Source organism: Rana temporaria, chromosome 4 (genome assembly GCF_905171775.1).
Source record: "Rana temporaria chromosome 4, aRanTem1.1, whole genome shotgun sequence".
Lineage (NCBI taxonomy): Eukaryota > Metazoa > Chordata > Amphibia > Anura > Ranidae > Rana > Rana temporaria.
Genome location: NC_053492.1, coordinates 334,413,825 through 334,433,021, shown reverse-complemented (window position 1 = coordinate 334,433,021; position 19,197 = coordinate 334,413,825). Strand labels below are relative to the sequence as shown.

The window sequence follows — 19,197 nt, the reverse complement described above, 5'->3', positions numbered from 1 at the left end:
CCAAAGGAGCCCTCGCAAGGAATCCCCCAAGCGCTTCAGGGCCTCAGCCCAGGAACCCCTCCGATGCACCACATAATAGCGGCCCTGCTGCATGTCGCTCTCCTTTTACTGACCCCCTCCAATAGGGGCACGTTCATTCCCCCTGACTGCTGGACCATCCACAGAATCTCCCCCCACGATATGAGGACTCCTACTATTCTGCTGTGGGGACAGGTAGATTTACTTTACTATGGCCTATATGCTACACCTGTGTTATAAGGTACACTGATCCAAATGTTATCACTGGTCTTTATTTGATATGTATCACGTTAGTTGCTGTATCCCCACGAACCTATGACTGCACTGTTATATTGCTGTTCTTTCTGTTTTCTGTTTAGACTATCGAAATATGCCACCTGGCTTCACTGTACGTAACCCTTGCTCAGTTATCCCCGTCTCGGGTATCTATATACATGTCTTTTGATCCCCGGATTTAGATCTGGGCTCTCGGGCAACATGTTGCCGAGATCGTGACATGGGGGCTGGCTTCGTACGGTGTCTCCATGCGGAAAAAAGTGAAGTTCTTACAAATGTTCTTACTGCTTTTGTTGCCTATGTTACAGGCCCCCCCCCCTCCACCCACACCACCTTTCACGCCTCCTTCTCCCACTCCCCCCCGGCGCATCCACATACACCCGCCCTGCTCGCTACTATCCCCCTGGGAGGTGTGGCACTACCCACCCCCTGATGCGGTGACCCCCCTAACTCCCACATTTCTCGATACCCACCTTGACCTTCTGCTCAAACCTCCCCCCACAGGCCCCCAATATGAGAATAATCTCTTGGAATGTGAAGGGACTTAGGTCCCCGAATAAGAGGATGAAAATCCTTAGACACCTGAAAAGGCTCAAGACAGACATCGCACTATTGCAGGAGACCCACCTATCTGCTTCTGACTTTCCCCGCATGCAAAAACTATGGGTGGGAACGGTCATAGGTTCAGAAGCTGTAGGACGCAAGGCAGGAGTTCTCATATTAGTACACAAGAACCTCCCATGCACAATTCTTGCAGTGAACGCGGACACCCAAGGCAGACTTCTCTCAGCATGGGTTAGACTTGGAACCAGGGAGATGATCATCTCCAATATCTATGCCCCCAACAGCCCTGGCAAGTCCTTCTACAGCGAGCTTTCCACGTGGCTCCTTCAAAATAACCACCTTCCTCACCTGATCGGCGGTGACTTCAACGACACCCTCCACCAGGTTGATGACAGGTCCTCCCCTAAACACATTAATCCCTGCCCAGACCCGAGCCGCCCCTCGCTCTTCGCGTCCACTATGGACTCCCTTCACCTCCGCGACCTCTGGCGCCTAGCACACCCTGCAGATAGGGAATTTACCTTCTACTCCAAACCCCACTCTGTATTCACCAGAATAGATTATTTCTTTGGATCGGATGATCTAATCCCTATGGTATCGGCCACCGACATTCTCGATATTGCGGTTTCCGACCATGCCCCAGTCTTAATCTCGCTCGACAACCTCGATCTTCCCCCACACCCTAAGATCTGGCAGTTTCCCTCATACCTTCACAACCATGCTGATTTCCAACGCTACATAGAGAAGGAATGGCTAGAATACTCTATGGCCAATGCTCCCCATGCCTCTGACCCGAACCTCTTCTGGGACGCTGGTAAAGCTTTCCTCAGGGGCCGGATCATCTCCTATGCTGCCTCCTTCAAAAGGAGCACGGTGTCCAAATACAAACTAGCTAGCACACGACTACACCAGGCACAAAGGGCTCTTTACTCATCTGACTCCTCAAAGAACAGGGCCGAATGGCATGCTGCCAAGAGATCCTTCGACACCTGGGCGGATACACTAGAGGCAGTTCAAAAAGCAAAACTGGATGCCACCCTTCATAAGTTTGGCAACAAGTCGGGCAAACTACTAGCCAGGCTCTGTAAAGGCACCTTCAAACCTACACATATCACCTCCCTGAGGGACCATGGTGGCAACGTGATCACCACCCCCCCTACCATCAATGAGACGATGCTTCGTTTCTACTCGGCCCTTTACGCCCCAGACCCCATCAACAAACAAACGGCGGACACCTTCCTGGAACACTTAGAGATGCCCAAAATTACTCCTTCCCAATTGGAAACCCTCAACGCCCCCATATCCCTGGCTGAGATATCACATACCATCCGCAAACTTGCCCCCTCTAAGGCCCCGGGACCCGATGGCTTCACGGGAGAATTTTATAAGACCCTACAAACCATTCTTGAACCAACCCTCCACAAAGTGTACTCAGGCATATGGTCCGGCGGCTCATACCTCCCCTCGGGTAACCAGGCCATCATTAAATTGCTATCCAAAAAGGGAAAAGACCCCCTAGAACCTGGCTCATATAGACCGATCTCCCTTCTAAACCTGGATGTAAAAATCCTCTCCAAAATCGTGGCAAATAGGCTCTCTGACATTATCCCCTCCCTCATCCATCCAGCGCAATCGGGCTTTGTGAAAGGCAGAACGGCCACCTTGAACATCCGCAAAGTCATGCTGGCTCTGGAGCACGCCAAACAACATCCCAAAGGGGATTTTGCCATCATCACATTAGACGCCGAAAAAGCCTTCGATAATGTCAGCTTCGAATGGCTCTCTCTATTGATGGCTAAAATGGGCTTCTCTGGTCCCTTTTGCCATCTTATCGACGCCATGTACACCTCCCCCTCAGCAAAACTGGTAGCAGTGGGCCTCCTCTCAGAGGAATTTCGCCTCCACAAGGGAACCCGTCAGGGCTGCCCCCTCTCCCCTCTCCTTTTCAATATAGCTCTAGCACCCTTATCCAGGCATCTTAACCAGGTAGCCCCCCTCCATGGAATTCGGGTCGGTGCCCACGAACTCCGCTCCTCCCTTTTCGCGGACGACGTCCTCATTTTCACGGCGGACCCCCCCTCAGATATTCCCACCGTCAAGAACATTTTTGATACATTTCGTGACTGCTCGGGTCTTAGGATCAATTATAGCAAGAGTGAGATCCTCCCCCTGGGTTCTCCCTTGACGCCCACTTGGACCAGCCACTCCATATTCTCGGTTGCCACTTCTCACATCACCTACCTTGGCATCAAGATAGGTAAACTGCCCTCCTCTCTGTACCACCTAAACTAACCCCCTCCGATTCAAAAGATATCTCAAGAACTGGTGAACTGGTTGGATCTGCCTCTCTCGCTTTTGGGAAGATGCCATCTAGTCAAAATGGTCAGCTTTGCCAGACTACTGTATCCAATGCAAACCATCCCTTTACTCCTCCGCCATAAAGACGTCAAATTCATAGAATCGGCTATATCCAAATTCATCTGGCATGGCAAGAGACCACGCATAGCTTTCAAAAAGATGTGCCTTCCCAGACGCGAGGGGGGTGTTAGTCTCCCGAATGTCAGATTATATAATCTAGCATATTTGTTAAGATTTGGTTTGGACTGGATAACGCAATCCTCAAGGTACTCTAATTACTCCCTTGAATCTGCCATGGTCTACCCCCTTTCCCTGGCTGCCCTCCTCCACTGCAAGTGGAAATCTACCACTCCCACTCTCCAGCATAACTTGCTACTCAGGGACACAGTCATCGCCTGGAGAGAAAGCAGAAGAAACCTTGGAATCCCCCCATATATGTCACGTCACCTCCCGATCCAAGGAAACCCTAGTTTCGCCCCGGGACTAGACCACAAACCCTTTAGAATCTGGCAGGAGAAGGGGCTCACGCATTTTATCTCCTTATGTGAACCCACAACTGGTCGCACCTTGACCTTTGCCGCCGTGGCCGAACGTTTTACTCTACCCCAATCCCACGCCTTCCATTTCTGGCAATGCACCAATTATCCACGTGCCACTTGCAATGAGCACAGCAAAAGATTTACCCCTAACTTCACGGACCAGCTACTAGCGGAGGGCACATACAAGATCTCGGACATTTACAAACCCATGCTACACAAGACTTCCCCCTCCCTGTCATCCTCATCAGTGGCTAACTGGGGCAAGGACTTTCCAGATGACGACCTGATACATAAGCTCCTACAAGGCTACAACACCGTACAGAAACTTACTCCTAACGAAATCTGGAAGGAAACCCAACTCAAGATTCTTCACCGGGCACATATCCCCTTCCTGCGCTCCGCGCAGGAGCCGGGCTCCTCCGAGTGCCCATTATGCCACCACCCACGACCCTCTCTGACACATCGCTTCTGGGCATGCTCCTTCATCTCCACTTTCTGGGACCAAGTGCTGGCATACATTTTCGAAATGATCCTGCTGAAACTGCCTAAGGACCCTTTTCTCCTCATCTTTGGCTACTGGGACCCTCTGCTGCTACAATGGTCACGCCAAGGCGGCCCTCCTGCAACCACTTCCATGTCCACCGCACGACCTTCCAAAGAATGGCCCCTACTTTGCCTACTCGTCTCCCGACGAGCCATCTTAAGGAACTGGATCTCTCCTCGCCCACCTTCTGTTACCCAGGTTAAGCGAGACATCCTCCTCCTCCTCCTCTATAAAGAACGGGCCACCACAGACTTCCATCAGGCCACTATAAAAAAAGGATTTTTGTACTCACCGTAAAATCCATTTCTCTGAGTTCATAGACGGACACAGCATCCTTTGACCTTAGGGTTATGCTTCTTCCTACCAGGAGATTTAGGCAGAATTCTACAGCACTTAAGGTGTTAAAAACTTTCCTTCATGCCGCTCCTCCCAGGGGGCGTGGCTCCCCCAGGCATAACCCCCACTCTGCTTTAGCAGCCTCAGTTCGTAACAAGCAGTACAAACAAAGGAGGGTTGGGTGCTGTGTCCGTCTATGAACTCAGAGAAATGGATTTTACGGTGAGTACAAAAATCCTTTTTTCTCTTTCGTTCATAGACGGACACAGCATCCTTTGACCTTAGGGACGTCCCCAAGCAGTGTCAAAAAAATTCGAGGGGTGGGAAAATAACACAGCAAAAACAGGTTACACCCCAAACAAAACCGGAGTTACTCAACGGAGGAACTCCAACCTTAAACTGCCGCCTGTAACACCCTGCGGCCGAAGGAGGCATCAGAAGATGCACTCACATCCACCTTATAAAACTTTGAAAAAGTGTGGAACGACGACCAGGTCGCTGCCTTACACACCTGTAACACAGAGGCTTGGTGTCGGAAGCCCAGGAGGCCCCGATCGCCCTGGTCGAATGCGCCATGACCCGAAAGGGAGGCGCCCGCCCCTTCAGGGCGTAGGCCTGAAGCACAACCTGTCGGATCCACCTGGAAATGGTGGCCGACGAGACTGCCAGGCCCTTACTGGGACCGGACACAGACACGAACAGCGAGTCCGACTTCCGGAACGGAGCTGTCGCCGACAAGTAAACTCGAAGGGCCCGAACCACATCCAGAGAATGTAAAGAGGCCTCCTTCGGGTTCTTCGGCTGAGGACATAATGATGGAACAACAATGTCCTCGTTAATGTGAAAGGCCGAAAAGACCTTCGGAAGAAAAGAGGGCTGCGGGCGCAGCACCGCCTTATCCTGATGGATGACCAAGTAGGGGGCCTTGCAATACAAGGCCGCCAGTTCAGACACTCGTCTGATAGAGGTAATAGCTACCAGAAAGACCACCTTCTGCGACAAAGTCAGCAAGGGGATCTCCCGAATGTCCTCAAAGGGGGCACGCTGAAGCGCCGAGAGGACCAAGTTCAAGTCCCAAGAAGGTAGCGGAGGGCGCACCGGGGGGGCCACATGCCGGACCCCCTGCACAAACGTGCGAACCAAAGAATTCGCTGCCAAGGGACGCTGAAAATAAACAGCCTGAGCAGAAATCTGACTCTTGATCGTGCTCAAGGCAAGAGCCTGGTCCACTCCCCGCTGTAGGAACAGCAGGATCCGGGACACCACGTAAGTACGGGGGTGCCACTTCATCTCCTCACACATAGAGATGTATGCTTTCCATGTACGATGGTAAATTTTTCGAGAAGTGGACTTCCGTGCACGCAGCATGGTAGAGATTACCGGGCCCGACAGGCCCCGGTCCTTCAGTACCTGGTTTTCAACAGCCACGCCGTTAAAGCCAGTGACCGTAAAGCAGGATGGAAGATCGGGCCCTGAGACAGGAGATCTTCCCTCAGAGGCAGACGCCAGGGGGCGTCTGTCACCAGACGTACCAGGTCCGCGTACCAAGAGCGACGCGGCCAATCCGGGGCGATCAGGATCGTTGGAATACCTTCGGCTTCCACCCTGCGCAGCAGGCGGGGTAGGAGCCTTAGAGGAGGGAAGGCGTAAATCAGGTGATATTGACCCAGGGAGCCACTAACGCGTCTGACGCGTCTGCCCACGGGTCCCTTGACCTAGCCACAAACCGTGGTACCTTCCGATTGAGACGGGACGCCAGAAGGTCCACGTCTGGAGTGCCCCATTTTTGGCACAGGATCTGAAACACCTCCGGGTGGAGAGACCACTCCCCTTGATCCAGAGTCATGCGACTTAGGGAGTCGGCTTGCCAATTCAGAACTCCCGGAATGTATACCGCCGACAGGGCCGGAACGGACCTTTCGGCCCACCGAAGTATGTGAGCGACCTCCGTCGCCGCGGCCGAGCTCCTTGTGCCGCCCTGATGATTGATGTACGCCACGGCCGTGGCGTTGTCGGACTGGATCCTGACAGGACGGCCCTGTAGCTCCAGCGACCACCTGACAAGGCACAGCTTGATTGCTCGGAGCTCCAGGATATTGATCGGCAGGCGGGACTCCTCCCGAGTCCAGCGCCCCTGGGCTGACTGGGTGCCCCAGACGCCCCCCCAGCCGAAGAGGCTGGCATCCGTCGTGACCACTGTCCAGCGGCACGGAAGAAAAGACTTCCCGGACCGAAGCACCGGAGACGTCAGCCACCATGCCAGGGAAGACTTGGCCAGATGGCTCAACCGAATCTGGTGATCCAGAGAAGATGGGACCCTGTCCCATCGTGACAGAATCTCCTTCTGTAGTACCCTGGTGTGGATTGGGCATACAGAACTGCCTCGAAGGAGGCCACCATCAGACCCAGAACCCGCATGCAGAAGCGAAGAGATGACCACTTCTGGGTCAACAACTGTCTCACTGCAGATTGCAGGGTCAGCAGGTTTTGCGATGGGAGGAACACTTTTGTCTCCCCCGAATCCAAAACCAGCCCCAGGGGTTCCAGCCTCTGGGACGGAACCAACACTGATTTTATGAGATTCAGAAACCAGCCGAACTCCTGCAGAGTCCGACACGTGATGGACACGTCCTCCTCTAACTCTGAGCCTGAAGAAGCTCTCAGGAGAAGGTCGTCCAGGTATCCCACGATAGCGATCCCTCGCTGCCGTAGCAAGGCCAGGATCGGGGCGAGCACCTTGGTGAACACCCGTGGTGCCGACGCCAGCCCGAACGGGAGGGCCACGAATTGATAGTGGTCCTCCCCGATCGCAAAGCGCAGATACCTTTGGTGGCTTGTGCAAACGGGAACATGCAGGTATGCGTCCATGATGTCTAAGGACGCCATGAAGTCCCCCTGGTGGAGGGACGCCATGATAGAACGGACCGACTCCATCCTGAATCGCTGCACCTTGACAAAGGAGTTGAGGGCCTTTAGGTCCAGGATAGGGCGAACCCCTCCCTTCTTGGGGACCACGAACAGATTGGAGTAGAACCCCCGAAACCGTTCCAGCGAGGGGACCGGCACAACCACCCCCCTGTCCAGAAGATCCTGGACAGCCCCGGACAGGGCTAGCCGACGATCCGGAGGAAGCTGGAGGTTGGATGGAAAAAAATCTGTTTGGGGGACAAGAAAGGAACTCTATCTTGTACCCCGAGGCGACCACCTCGCAAACCCAACGGTCGGATAGAAGAGAATTCCACCGATCCACGAAGTCGTGAAGCCGTCCCCCCACCCGAGACCCGGGCGGGGGCAGACCTTCATGCGGAAGCAGGCTTGTCCGCAGGCTTGTTCGGTTTTTTGAACCAGGGGCGCTTACGCCCGGCAGCAAGGGCTTTTGCACCTTGCGGACCTTTTCCAGCCGCGCTGGCGCACGAAAAAAACCGTTTAGGGGGTAGTAAAAGTAGGACCTTGCTTGCGGCGAGGTTCCCTACCCTTCCCCGACTGAGGGAGCAAGGTGCTCTTACCTCCAGTGGCATCCTTAATGATGTCATCCAGGGATGCCCCCAAAAGCCGTCCGCCCTTAAAGGGCAAATCTACCAAGGCCTTTTTTGAGTACTGGTCAGCCGACCAGCACTTCAGCCATATAAGGCGGCGCAGAACCACTGCGTAGACAGAAGCCCTGGAAAGCAAAGGAATCTAATCCATATCCGCCTCGCAGAGAAACTTCTGACCCTGAATCAACTGTTCAGCCAGGTCCCTAGAGGACTCGGAAGCCCCCTGGACCTCCAGGTCCTGCAGCAGGAGCTTCGCCCTTTCAGTCAGCGTCTGAGCTACCAGGGCTCCGGCCAGAGCCGGCCTTACCACCGAACCCACCACCGAGAACAGGGAGCGGGCCACGGCCTCCACTCTCCTATTAGCGGGGTCCTTGAAAGCAGGAGCCCCCTCCACAGGCAACGTAGTAGCCTTACTCAGTCTGGACACAGGAGGGTCCACCGACGGAGGAGTGACCCACTTTTTTAAAAAAGTCCTCCTCCAGGGGGTAACGGTAGCAAAGCTTTTAGGAACCGTAAAAGCCTTTTGCGGTGTATCCCATTCCTTATACAACATATTGTCTAAATAAGGAACACAGGGGAATACCTTAGCGGTACGCGGTGGTTTGCGGAATCCAAAAGGACTGACACCGCTGGTGTCTCCGCCAAATCCTCTAAATGAAGAGCCTCACGCACCGCAGTAATAAGAGCTCCAACAAATTCCTTATCAGCAGACTCCGCAGCAGAGTCATCCTCGCTGTCCATGTGGGTTAAGCCCGCATCCTCTGACATGACAGAACCAGAAGCATCAGATTCTGCGTCAGAGATATCCCCAGAAACAGCCTCCGGGGGGGGGGCGCTTTTTTACCCCCCAACCGAGCACTGGCTGCTTCAAACCTGGTGAGAAAAGACTCCAGGACAGCCGACACCGATTCAACAGATGTGGCAGGGGGAGGGGCGCTTAAGGGTTAATTCCGGCATTGTAAGAAATGAGGGGCCTGATTCAGGCTCCATATTGCCGTTGCCATTTCACCCCTACTGCCAAGGGCAGGAAAAAAGTCCCCCACAGGTCACCTCCCGGCCGCTAGAGCACAGTATGGGGCCCCCTGAGACTCACCACCCCCTGGTACAGCGCGGTCTGTGAAGGCAAGTGTGTGCTGAGGAGAAGCTGCAGCGCTGCGTCTGTCCCCTCAGATGATTCGCGGTCTTTTTTCCCCGCCGAAACGGCCACTAGAGGCCGAACTAGTGCTGAAAATGGCGCCGGCCACAAGAAAATGGCCGCCGAATAATACAAGCGCGGCTCCGGCAAAATGGCCGCCGTTGCGCAGTTTTAAAAAGACAGTGTACCCAAAAATGACAGTACACCAAAACAGCACACAGCACACACAAAAATGCCCAGAATGTCCACCACAGTCCCCTGCAGTGACACAGAACAGCCTCAGCCATACCCGAGTGAAAAAAAAAAAAAAAAAAAAAAAAAATATGAGCCCCAGGGAAAAAACCCCCTGCACAGCCGTCACCCAAAGGGGAAAGGAGGGAGAGGAATAAGGGAGAGAGGAAAGCAGGGGAAAACCCTCAGTCGACCTCCCAAGGGAAAACATTCCAGCCAGACCACTTACCTGAGTAAGGGGCCACTACTTACCTGTCCTGCGACTACCTGGCTGGAGGTATCCCAGACAGAACCAACGTCCGCGAACGGCATGGCTGTCAGCCAGACACACTGTGACAAGGCCATAGAGACCGGTCATATGTGTGCCCTAGAACCGAAGTTCCCCGGCCGCCCCTGGAGCAATGGGGCCTGTCGTGGACGTCCCAAAGCGGAGCTGAGGGCCGGCACACGCTCGAAGGCCGAACCTGGGGGGACTACAAGGGTCGAGGACCCAGCCTGTCACCCAGTCGGCTGTTGATAGAAGAATCGCAGGATTCAAAAATAAAAATAAAATAAAAAAGCGAGGAAAAAACTCGCAAAATGCAAAAAAATTTGCAAGAAAAAACTCCAGAGTCCAGGACTCCAGAGAGAGCCTGACTCTCCTGACGGTTAGGCAGAAACAAACTGAGGCTGCTAAAGCAGAGTGGGGGTTATGCCTGGGGGAGCCACGCCCCCTGGGAGGAGCGGCATGAAGGAAAGTTTTTAACACCTTAAGTGCTGTAGAATTCTGCCTAAATCTCCTGGTAGGAAGAAGCATAACCCTAAGGTCAAAGGATGCTGTGTCCGTCTATGAACGAAAGAGAAAGCCCGTTTTCTCTCCATCTGGCATCCTGCTTTCAAACCTCTCACAAGAAGACTTGGACGCTTTTGACCAATATTCCTTTTCTTTCTCAAAATCCAGGCCAACTTCACTCCTAGGAGGAGACCCCCCTTCGGACTCTTCTTCCACCGCAACAGATTGACTATCTCTGCAACCACCCAGGTGTCGCCTCCCCTCTCCCTCCCCTTCTATATGTGCAAAACCTCTACTATTGTCATTATCTTGTGTTCAAGGTGTGCCCCCCCCTCCCCTCCTTTTCTCTACCCATAGTTCTAGAAATAAACGGTACCCTTATGCCGTACCTGACCGACTCCCCACGGTTAACATAGGCCCCTCCCCCCCCCCCTTTACGTAGCTATGTTAGGACTTGAACCACTGCATAATCCTCATGGCTGTATATTCTTTGTATTTGTATCTGCCTAGCTACCCGCAGGGTAGGCCTATATGGGGTTGTTTGTTCTGTATGTATGCGGCTTTGATGCCTTGTGCACTTACATCATCTGCCCTTTGCATTGATTTTACTGTATGTAACTATTCTGTAAAACTCAATAAACATTTTTTTTTTTTTTTTTTTCAAAAAAAAGAGCGCAAGCCTGGACGATGGTCTGTTTGATCCACCGAGAAATGGTAGCCGACGAGACCGCCAGGCCCTTTTGTGGACCAGACACCGACAAAAACAGTGAGTCAGACCTCCGGAACGGAGCCGTAGCAGACAGGAACACCGGCAAGGCACGTACCACGTCTAAAGGTATGCAACAGCCTCCTTGGAGTGCGACGGCCGAGGACACAAAGAAGGAAGTACAATGTCCTCATTCAGGTGAAAATCTGAAACCACCTTTCGGAAGAAAAGAAGGCTGCGGGCATAGCACCGTCTTATCCTTATGGAGTACCAAGTAAGGTGACCTGCAAGACAAGGCCGCCAACTCAAACTTGTGTGACAGATGTCATAGCCACTAGAAAGGCCACTTTCTCAGATGTCGAGAGGAGGTTCTCTGATGTTCTCAAAAAGGAGGCTCCCGAAGAGCCGAGCGCACCAGATTCAAATCCCATGGAGGAAGTGGTGGTCTAATTGGGGGATCTGGTTGATAACTAGCACTGTGACCTTGACCTCTGTCTCAGACAGGGTGGAGCACCATTTGCGCTGGACTAAAAGATTTATTGCCAATAAGCTTATTAGCCAATAACACACACATCTTGAGTCCTTTGAATCTTGAAAACCAGCTTTGTCAATGAGGTTTCAAGTCGGAACTTATAATCCAGTAAAGATGAATTTAGTTTTCATCTAGCAAAACTTTGTTGGCGGCTACTGTCCAACGCTGAGATTTGAACTTTCCTACAGAATTTTACTATGTTCTCTACGACAGTCCCACAGCACCAAGCTGGGGGCTGATATTACAAAAGAGGAAACGCGACTTGCAATTAAAGCACTTAAGTGCATAAACACCCTGGACCGGATGGATTTTCAGCCTTATCCTACAAGAAATGACCATAGTAGTCCCTTATCTTACAACTATGTTTAATAGTCTAAAGAAAGATGAACTTTTTTTTCACGGATATGTTACAGGCCTCAATAGTGATACTTCAGAAACCTTAGAAAGATATGCAGTCATGGGCGAATTTTTGCCCAATCTCTCTTATCAACATTGACATGAAAATATTAACCAAGGTGCTTGCCAGTTGGTTGAGCAAGATTTTGCACCCCCTGGTTTCAAAAGATGAAACAGGTTTTGTCCCTCTGTGGAAGGACACTGATAATATACACTGCACATTCTTTCTAACCCATCTGGCTCAGTTGAGCTATACCCCTAATGCTATTGAACTTGGACATTCGGAAGGCGTTTGAAACCTTGTCTTGGGAGCATCTAACAGAAGTCCTGCACTATAGAGGCCTTGGTGATCCCTTCCTATGTTGGGACGATCTATTGTTCTCTCAGCCGATGACCTCGGTCAAATATATGGGATACATGAGATTTCCCATCTCATGTGGCACGCGTCAAGGAAGGAAGCCCTTGAGCATTTGGCAGAATGTTTTATTAAACTTCTTTGACGTTATTACACTATGGAGTCCCCTCTGTTTTAATTGCATTTGAGAGCCATCTGCCCATGGTAAAGCCGCATTGCTGATACTCAGAAGCCGTTGTTGATGTGGAGCTAGAGAGGCATGTTTGGAAGCCAGCTCGGAGCCGCTCGTCCATATTAAAGGTTGCAGTGTCATTCAGGAGCCATTGTCATTGGAGATCTTAAGAGGCTCATTTGTAAGCCAGCTGAGGTGAGAGGCTGGGGGAAACAGGGGCACCTGGAGCACTCTGCACTGGAGAATTGCTGTGGATTGAAGCACCATATATTCAGCAATTATTGTGGATGTTGGGTTAGCCTGCACACTATTTGACTTTTAAAGTTGACTGCACAGAGACTCACATTTGCACATATTGTTTTTGCATGTATGATTTGTTTTGCATGCCATTACTTATTGCATTATTTAATTATTCCTATTTTGATTATCTTATTGGAATTTGTTCACAAGATATTATTTATATATTATATTTTTTGGTCAGCTGGTTATATCACGGATATTATTGTGTGGAATATTATGCACTTTTCTTTTAGAATTGCACAATTGTTTTGCTACACTTTCACGTGTTTTATTTTGAATTGCTCTGTATGAAGAAAGAATTTTGTCCATTGCATCATTTATTAATTTGGATTCTAGGACTCCATTATTTTATTGTGGATTCCTTCACAATATATGCTGGAGAGTCTGCGCCTCTTTGGACATATATCGATCTAGTGGATGTTGACCCTGTCCCATTATTGTCACTTTTATGGCTGCCAGCTCAATTTCGTCCTAAGTCTTTAAACCCCATTTTGTTTCAGTCACTCGCAATATGAAAGTTGATTAAATACTCTGCAGGGCTACTTTCACTGCACTTACCCCTTCTGGAAGTCTTCAACTGCCCATGGTTTCTTCCAGGGTTGGATGACCTCCATAGCTTTCAGTGGTGGCGCTCCAAAGGTCTGACAATGGTCCACTCTTTCCTCACGTCTAGAGATGTGTGCACCTTTCAGCAGCTTAAGGAGACCCCTGAGAGAGAGATATTGCCATATCCAAATTTTCCATTTCTTGGATTTCCTGGTTAGACACCAACCTTCGACTGCATTCGAAACCAGGTGCTATACGCATCCGACTACCAAGGGCCTAGTCTTGTTACTTTATTCTTCTCTTCTGGGAGCCTCCAACACTTCAGCCCCCTCTTACTGCGCACAATGGCGAGGCAGATTTTGGTGCCCTTCCATCCCAAGATGTGGGAGGTCCTTCTCCGTTCCTCCCGTAACGTCATAGCGCTAGAGAATTAATTCAAAGTTTTGTCTAGATGGTATTACACCCCAGCAAGAATTGCAAAATCTTCCTACTTACCCAGCGTTGTGTTTTAGTGGCTGTTCTGAACAGGGCAACATGAAGCACATGGTGGACATGCCCCAAAGTTAAAAGGTTATGGATGTGTGTATGCTTTGCTCAATGTGCCCTTTCATTCGAATATACGCAAGGACCCGTGGGAAGCTCTACTTCATAGCCTGGAGTCAATGAAACGAGAACGATTCTTGGCAACACACATTTTTATGGCTACCATTGCAAAGGCATTAAAAACACCTCTCCTCTTTTGAGGGGGTGAAGTGAGGGGTGCATGGTACATTGACGAACAAGCTTAAGGCAAAAATCGGACTCTAGGCACAAATTTTCGAAGACTTGGCGACCCTCGTTGGACCAGTTTCCAGCGACGACCCCGCCTTCCCGTTTCTTGGACCTATAGGAAATTGATGAGCCCGCCGATGCTGGCCGTGGATTTCCTGGGGTGGGGCTTACTTTTTACTTTGTGATTGTTTTGCACCGATTTCTTACCCTCTGACTTTATATCTCTATACGAACATATGTCAATCGCAGGTACTGTTATATGATGATTTTGGAAATACTGCTTGCTTAGCATACTTTCTAGACTTTGACCATTGTGAGTTGCATGGTTCATCATTATATAAATGGCCCTAACATCTAGGCAATGAAGAGCTAGCTCTCTGGGATAAAAAGAATGAGGGCAGGAACATGGTATAACAAAATCATCATACAAGTGGAAGACTGACACCACCTTAAGGACAGATGAGGGCAAAAATCCATGATATCCTTGTGCAACACCAAAAAAGCTTGTTCACAAGGAAGAGCTAGTAGCTCAGACACTTAAGTGGTCACTTAAGTGACACTTAAGGTCATGGCCATTATCTGAGAAAGACAAAAAGGATATCCCAGATAATATCAAAAAGGAGGCTTTTACATAGCTGACAACACAGGATTGAAGAAGTCAGTTAACCACTTGAATGAAAATATGAATGTGTGAGATAGAAGCCAATGGTCATTGAAAGAACAGCCAAAGCAGATACTTGGCCCTTCACAGTGCCAAGGGTGACACTTATTGAAGAAAGTAAAGGACAGAAGCAATAGAGAACTTGCGGGGATGAAATTCCAAAGAGACTTTTAATACACGAAGTAGGCTACCCAGGTGCGATAATAGATTAAGTGGGAAGTAGACTTTCAAGCATGAAGCAGGGTGGAAATGATAGCCTGGGCAAGGCCTTAGTCCATTAGCACCTGTCTTTCAACAGCCAAGCTTAAAGTTTTCGAATGTAAACCAGGGTGGTAGATTGGACCTTGAGAAACAAGGTTCAAGAGGAGTGGAATGCTACTGAGCGCCTGCAACCAACCCAACGGAATACGCAAACCAATTAATGTGTGGGCAGTCTTGAGCCACCAGAATAGCTGGAAAGCCTGCTAGTTGTATTCCTGTAATAACCAGGGTAGGAGTTTTAGAGGCAGAGGCATATCAGGGAATATGTGTGCACAGAGCCACCAGAGAATGACACTTCCCAGGAGAGGTACTTGGATCTGGCCATGAACTTGGGAACTTCCTGATAAGAGTCTGGAAGTTAAGAGATGGATGTCCGGACTAGACCAGACAGATAGATCTTGAAAAAAAAAAACAGTTGGATGCAGGGAGCATTCCCCTGATCTAGTAATCGAGATAGTCGTTTAGACAGTTGTCCACCTATGGTATAAGAACTGCTGAAAGGGCTGGCACAAAGTTTCACTCAGAGTATGAGAGAAGCCTCCAAGGCCGCAGCCGAGCTACTGATGCACTTTTAGTGATTGATGCCTGATTGTACCCTATAGGGCTATCCTAAGAAAAGTTGTCTTAAAAGGGAGAAACGAGGACTGCTTGAATTTCCAGGATGTAGATGGGGAGACTAGTCTCCCCCCCCCCCACCCGAGACCAATGGCCATGTATGGCTAAATGATCAATCACACCTCACCAATCAGACTGGTGTCTGCAGTGATGATTCACCAATTGAGGGGGGAGAAAGGTATTCCTGGCCAACAGAAAAAATACAGAAGCCTGCATATATGACAGGTGAGAAAGACAGATTAGTTCATTCAGCGAACCCAGACATCAGGTCCATTTTGCTAGAATGTCTCTGTAGAGCACCTGGTCATCAACCCTGTCCTCAGGGCCCACTAACAGGCCAGGTTTTATGTATTACCTTGGGGAGATGCAGACTAGAATACTGAAATCACTGAGCAGCAAATTATATCACCTGTAATGTATTTATGTTATCTTGCAAAACTGGCCTGTTAGTGGGCCCTGAGGGCAGTGTTGAGGACCACTGCTGTAGAGGTCTGGGATAGTGTTGTGCGTAAGAGACTGCATCAGAAAAAGCCACCTTGAGATCCAAAATTCAAAAACGCAGAAAAGGCTGGACAGGGTCCACAGAGAAATTTGGCGAAAAACATGGAGGCTTTTGAGATTTGTTTGGCAGAATGAAAATATTTGCCACGGTTGTGTCTAGAATGAGTCTCAGGTACTCCAAGCAAGAAGATAAAGCAGAACTGAATTTCTCCGATGTCTTGACTGTGATGGAGCATTTGTTTGAGGTCCTATGCCGATGGTGCTTACAGGAGCATGTCGTCCACCATCAAGAGCTCAACCCAAGTGAGAGCGCTTTTGGCTGACCATACCATATACTCAAATCAAAATGAGCAGGTTCTCAGGAGATAATTTGAATCCTAAAAGGAACCCTGTTGCTCTGATGAGCCGATACACCCACCAAAACATGCAGTATTTGCTGCTTGTCAAGCCTTTTTTTCCCTGAACTTTTTTTCAGTTCCTGTTTGACCGTTTCTAGTTTTCCTGTTGCGGTTGCTGTGAAGGGGTTGGTTATCGATCTTTGGATCTCTTGGAAGCATTTCCTCATCCTTGATTACCCCAGAGGGGTATACCTGATTGACCCATCTGTTAATTCAGAGGTCTAGAGTTTTAGGTGAACAGTTTGTATATACTGTGGTGGAGACACACGATCATAATGTTTTCTGAGCACCCTGATGACTGTTGAGAATTTACTCATCTTTGGGGTCATCCTTTCAGGTCATATTTTGCTCTCATACCATATGAATTGGGACTTTATGACTTTTCCTAGCAATTGTCTTATGCATTTTTAGTTATCATTTTGTTAGTAGCACAGCACTGCTTTTTTGTTTACAACTATGTTTAAAAAAAATATTGAAATGAGGGTGGGACTTTATTGTGCCTCTGAGGAGTGTAGAAAAAGATACAACTTTAATTAAATAGAAAAATAGATACATTTTATTTATCCGCTGAAAGGCAGTACAATATAAAAGTCAAGAATAAACAAGTCACAGTCTTGAAGTTCGGGGTGTGCAGATCCCAAGCAGTTATAACGGAGTGGCCTACACGCTTTGCGGTCAATTCTGTTGCATTGGGCCTCGATTATAGCACAATGGATAATCGCATAAGTTCTACAGATGAAATATTGATAAACAATGCATAAATTACGGTAGCTGGGGGTGTGGCCTACTGAGTGGGTGCACTACACACTGAACTATACAGAGAGGCAGCCGAGGGTGGTTGAAAAACAAGGGTTATGGTTTATTCTTCCATATTGCTGGAAACAAGTGCAAGCATCCAAACAGCATAAACAAAACATAAAATAAACCCTGGCCATTTGGGCAGTCTACCTTCACAACACAGGAACTTACCTATTGAGTCTGGCACAGCCTACTGCTGGTCTTCCAGCAGAAAACAATAGTCTTTTTGATTTTCTTATCACACAGCAAAAAGTATCAACAACCACTTCACCTTCAGAAGTCTTCCTCAGCTCACTGCTCTCCTTAACTCAACAAGCCTCAGGATGCAGCATTCAGTAGTAATCCTCTGGACAACTTATAGAGGCCTTAATTTTTTCATTCTGAACAGCTGAAGCTATCCAACGTCTTTAAACCTTTCTGGCTACCTCTGCAGCCGACACCTAATAGTAATTGGGGAATTTTCTAAACAAGGCAGAAATGTATCTCCCGTCTGACAACACCCCCAGATTTACCTGACTTCCTGTCACACAATATTATAATTATATATATATATATATATATATATATATATATATATATATATATATATATATATATATATATATATATATATATATATATTTTTTTTTTTCATATGTATATTTTATCATACTAAGAGATCAAATTTGGACCATATATTATGCTATAAAGCATCTATAACATGGATAGAAATACATTAATGTTCTTATTATGTACAACGATGCTTCACACATGGAAAGAGCTGGTGTAAAAGGTATTCAATTGCAAGATATTGATTATGTACATTGTCCTTCTGCTAAAAGTAGTTGGCTTTGAATCATGTAAACTTACCCAGAGACTATGGTCAGAGGACACCGGCTCGGTAGGACACGGAGGCTTGCGTGCCCATGGGAACACCTCTCCCCCACCCCAACGGAAGGAAATGGGGGGGCTCCTTTTTATGGATAAAGAGATCGGATAGATCAAAAAGAAGGAATTATGTAAACTGTGGTGATTGAGAAGGGGAAAGGGGAGTGCCCTGTGGAGGGGAAAGGAGTGAGAAAGGAAAGAGAAAAGGGGGAAGGGAAAGAAGTAAAAAAGAAAAGGAAGATGAAATGGGGGGGGGGGAGAAAAAAGAAGGGGGGAGGGGGAGAAAGAGGTGAAAGAGGGATAGAGAGGGTGGTGGAAAAGGGGGGGGGGAGAGAAAGAAAAAAAAGAAGAGGGAAATAGGGGGAAAAATTGCTTTAAAGGGATAGTAGCAAGGGAAAAGAGAAGAGAAATAAAAAGGGGGGAGAGGGAAAGAGCGAAAATAAAGGGAGAAGGGGATGGGGGGGAAAAATGAAAAAAGGGACATAGGGAAAAGGAGTGGGGGAAGGGTGAAGGGAGGAAAAGAAAAAAAAGGGGGAGGGGAAAGAAAGTATAGAGGGAATGGCAATGATGGGAAGGAGGACAGGAGGGGAGAAGAAAAAAGGAAAAAAATGAGGAAAGAAATAGAAAGGGGAAGGGGTGTGGAGAGTGGGTCGGGGGAGGATATCAAAAAAAAAAAGGGGGGGGGGGAAGAGGGGTGGGAAATAAAGCATGCAGAGAACAAATAGAGGGGGGGTGTGATAAGGAGGAAAAGAGGGGGGAGGAGAGAGGGAAAGGCAAAGAAAGTGCTAGGGGTGTTGAGTGTGTAGGTAGGTGAAGAGTCAAATATTGATAGGATGATGGTTATATTAATTTACTTAGTACTTTGACTGGTTTTAAAAGTGCATTAAATGGCAAAGATCATATACAGTGAGGTTATTTCTTTCACCGTTATGAATGCAGTTATATATAAATATACTTTGTGGTGAAACAAAGGCAGATGTCACAGCCAATGAGGATCTGGTCAAGAAAC

At 48.8% G+C, this 19,197-nt stretch overlaps 1 protein-coding gene across 2 annotated transcripts in view; it reads right to left on the bottom strand.

The window, feature by feature from the left end:
* Positions 1 to 19,197, bottom strand: part of MTR (5-methyltetrahydrofolate-homocysteine methyltransferase) — a 1,155,773-nt gene that overhangs the window by 824,912 nt on the left and 311,664 nt on the right. The gene's annotated exons all lie outside the window — the stretch shown is intronic.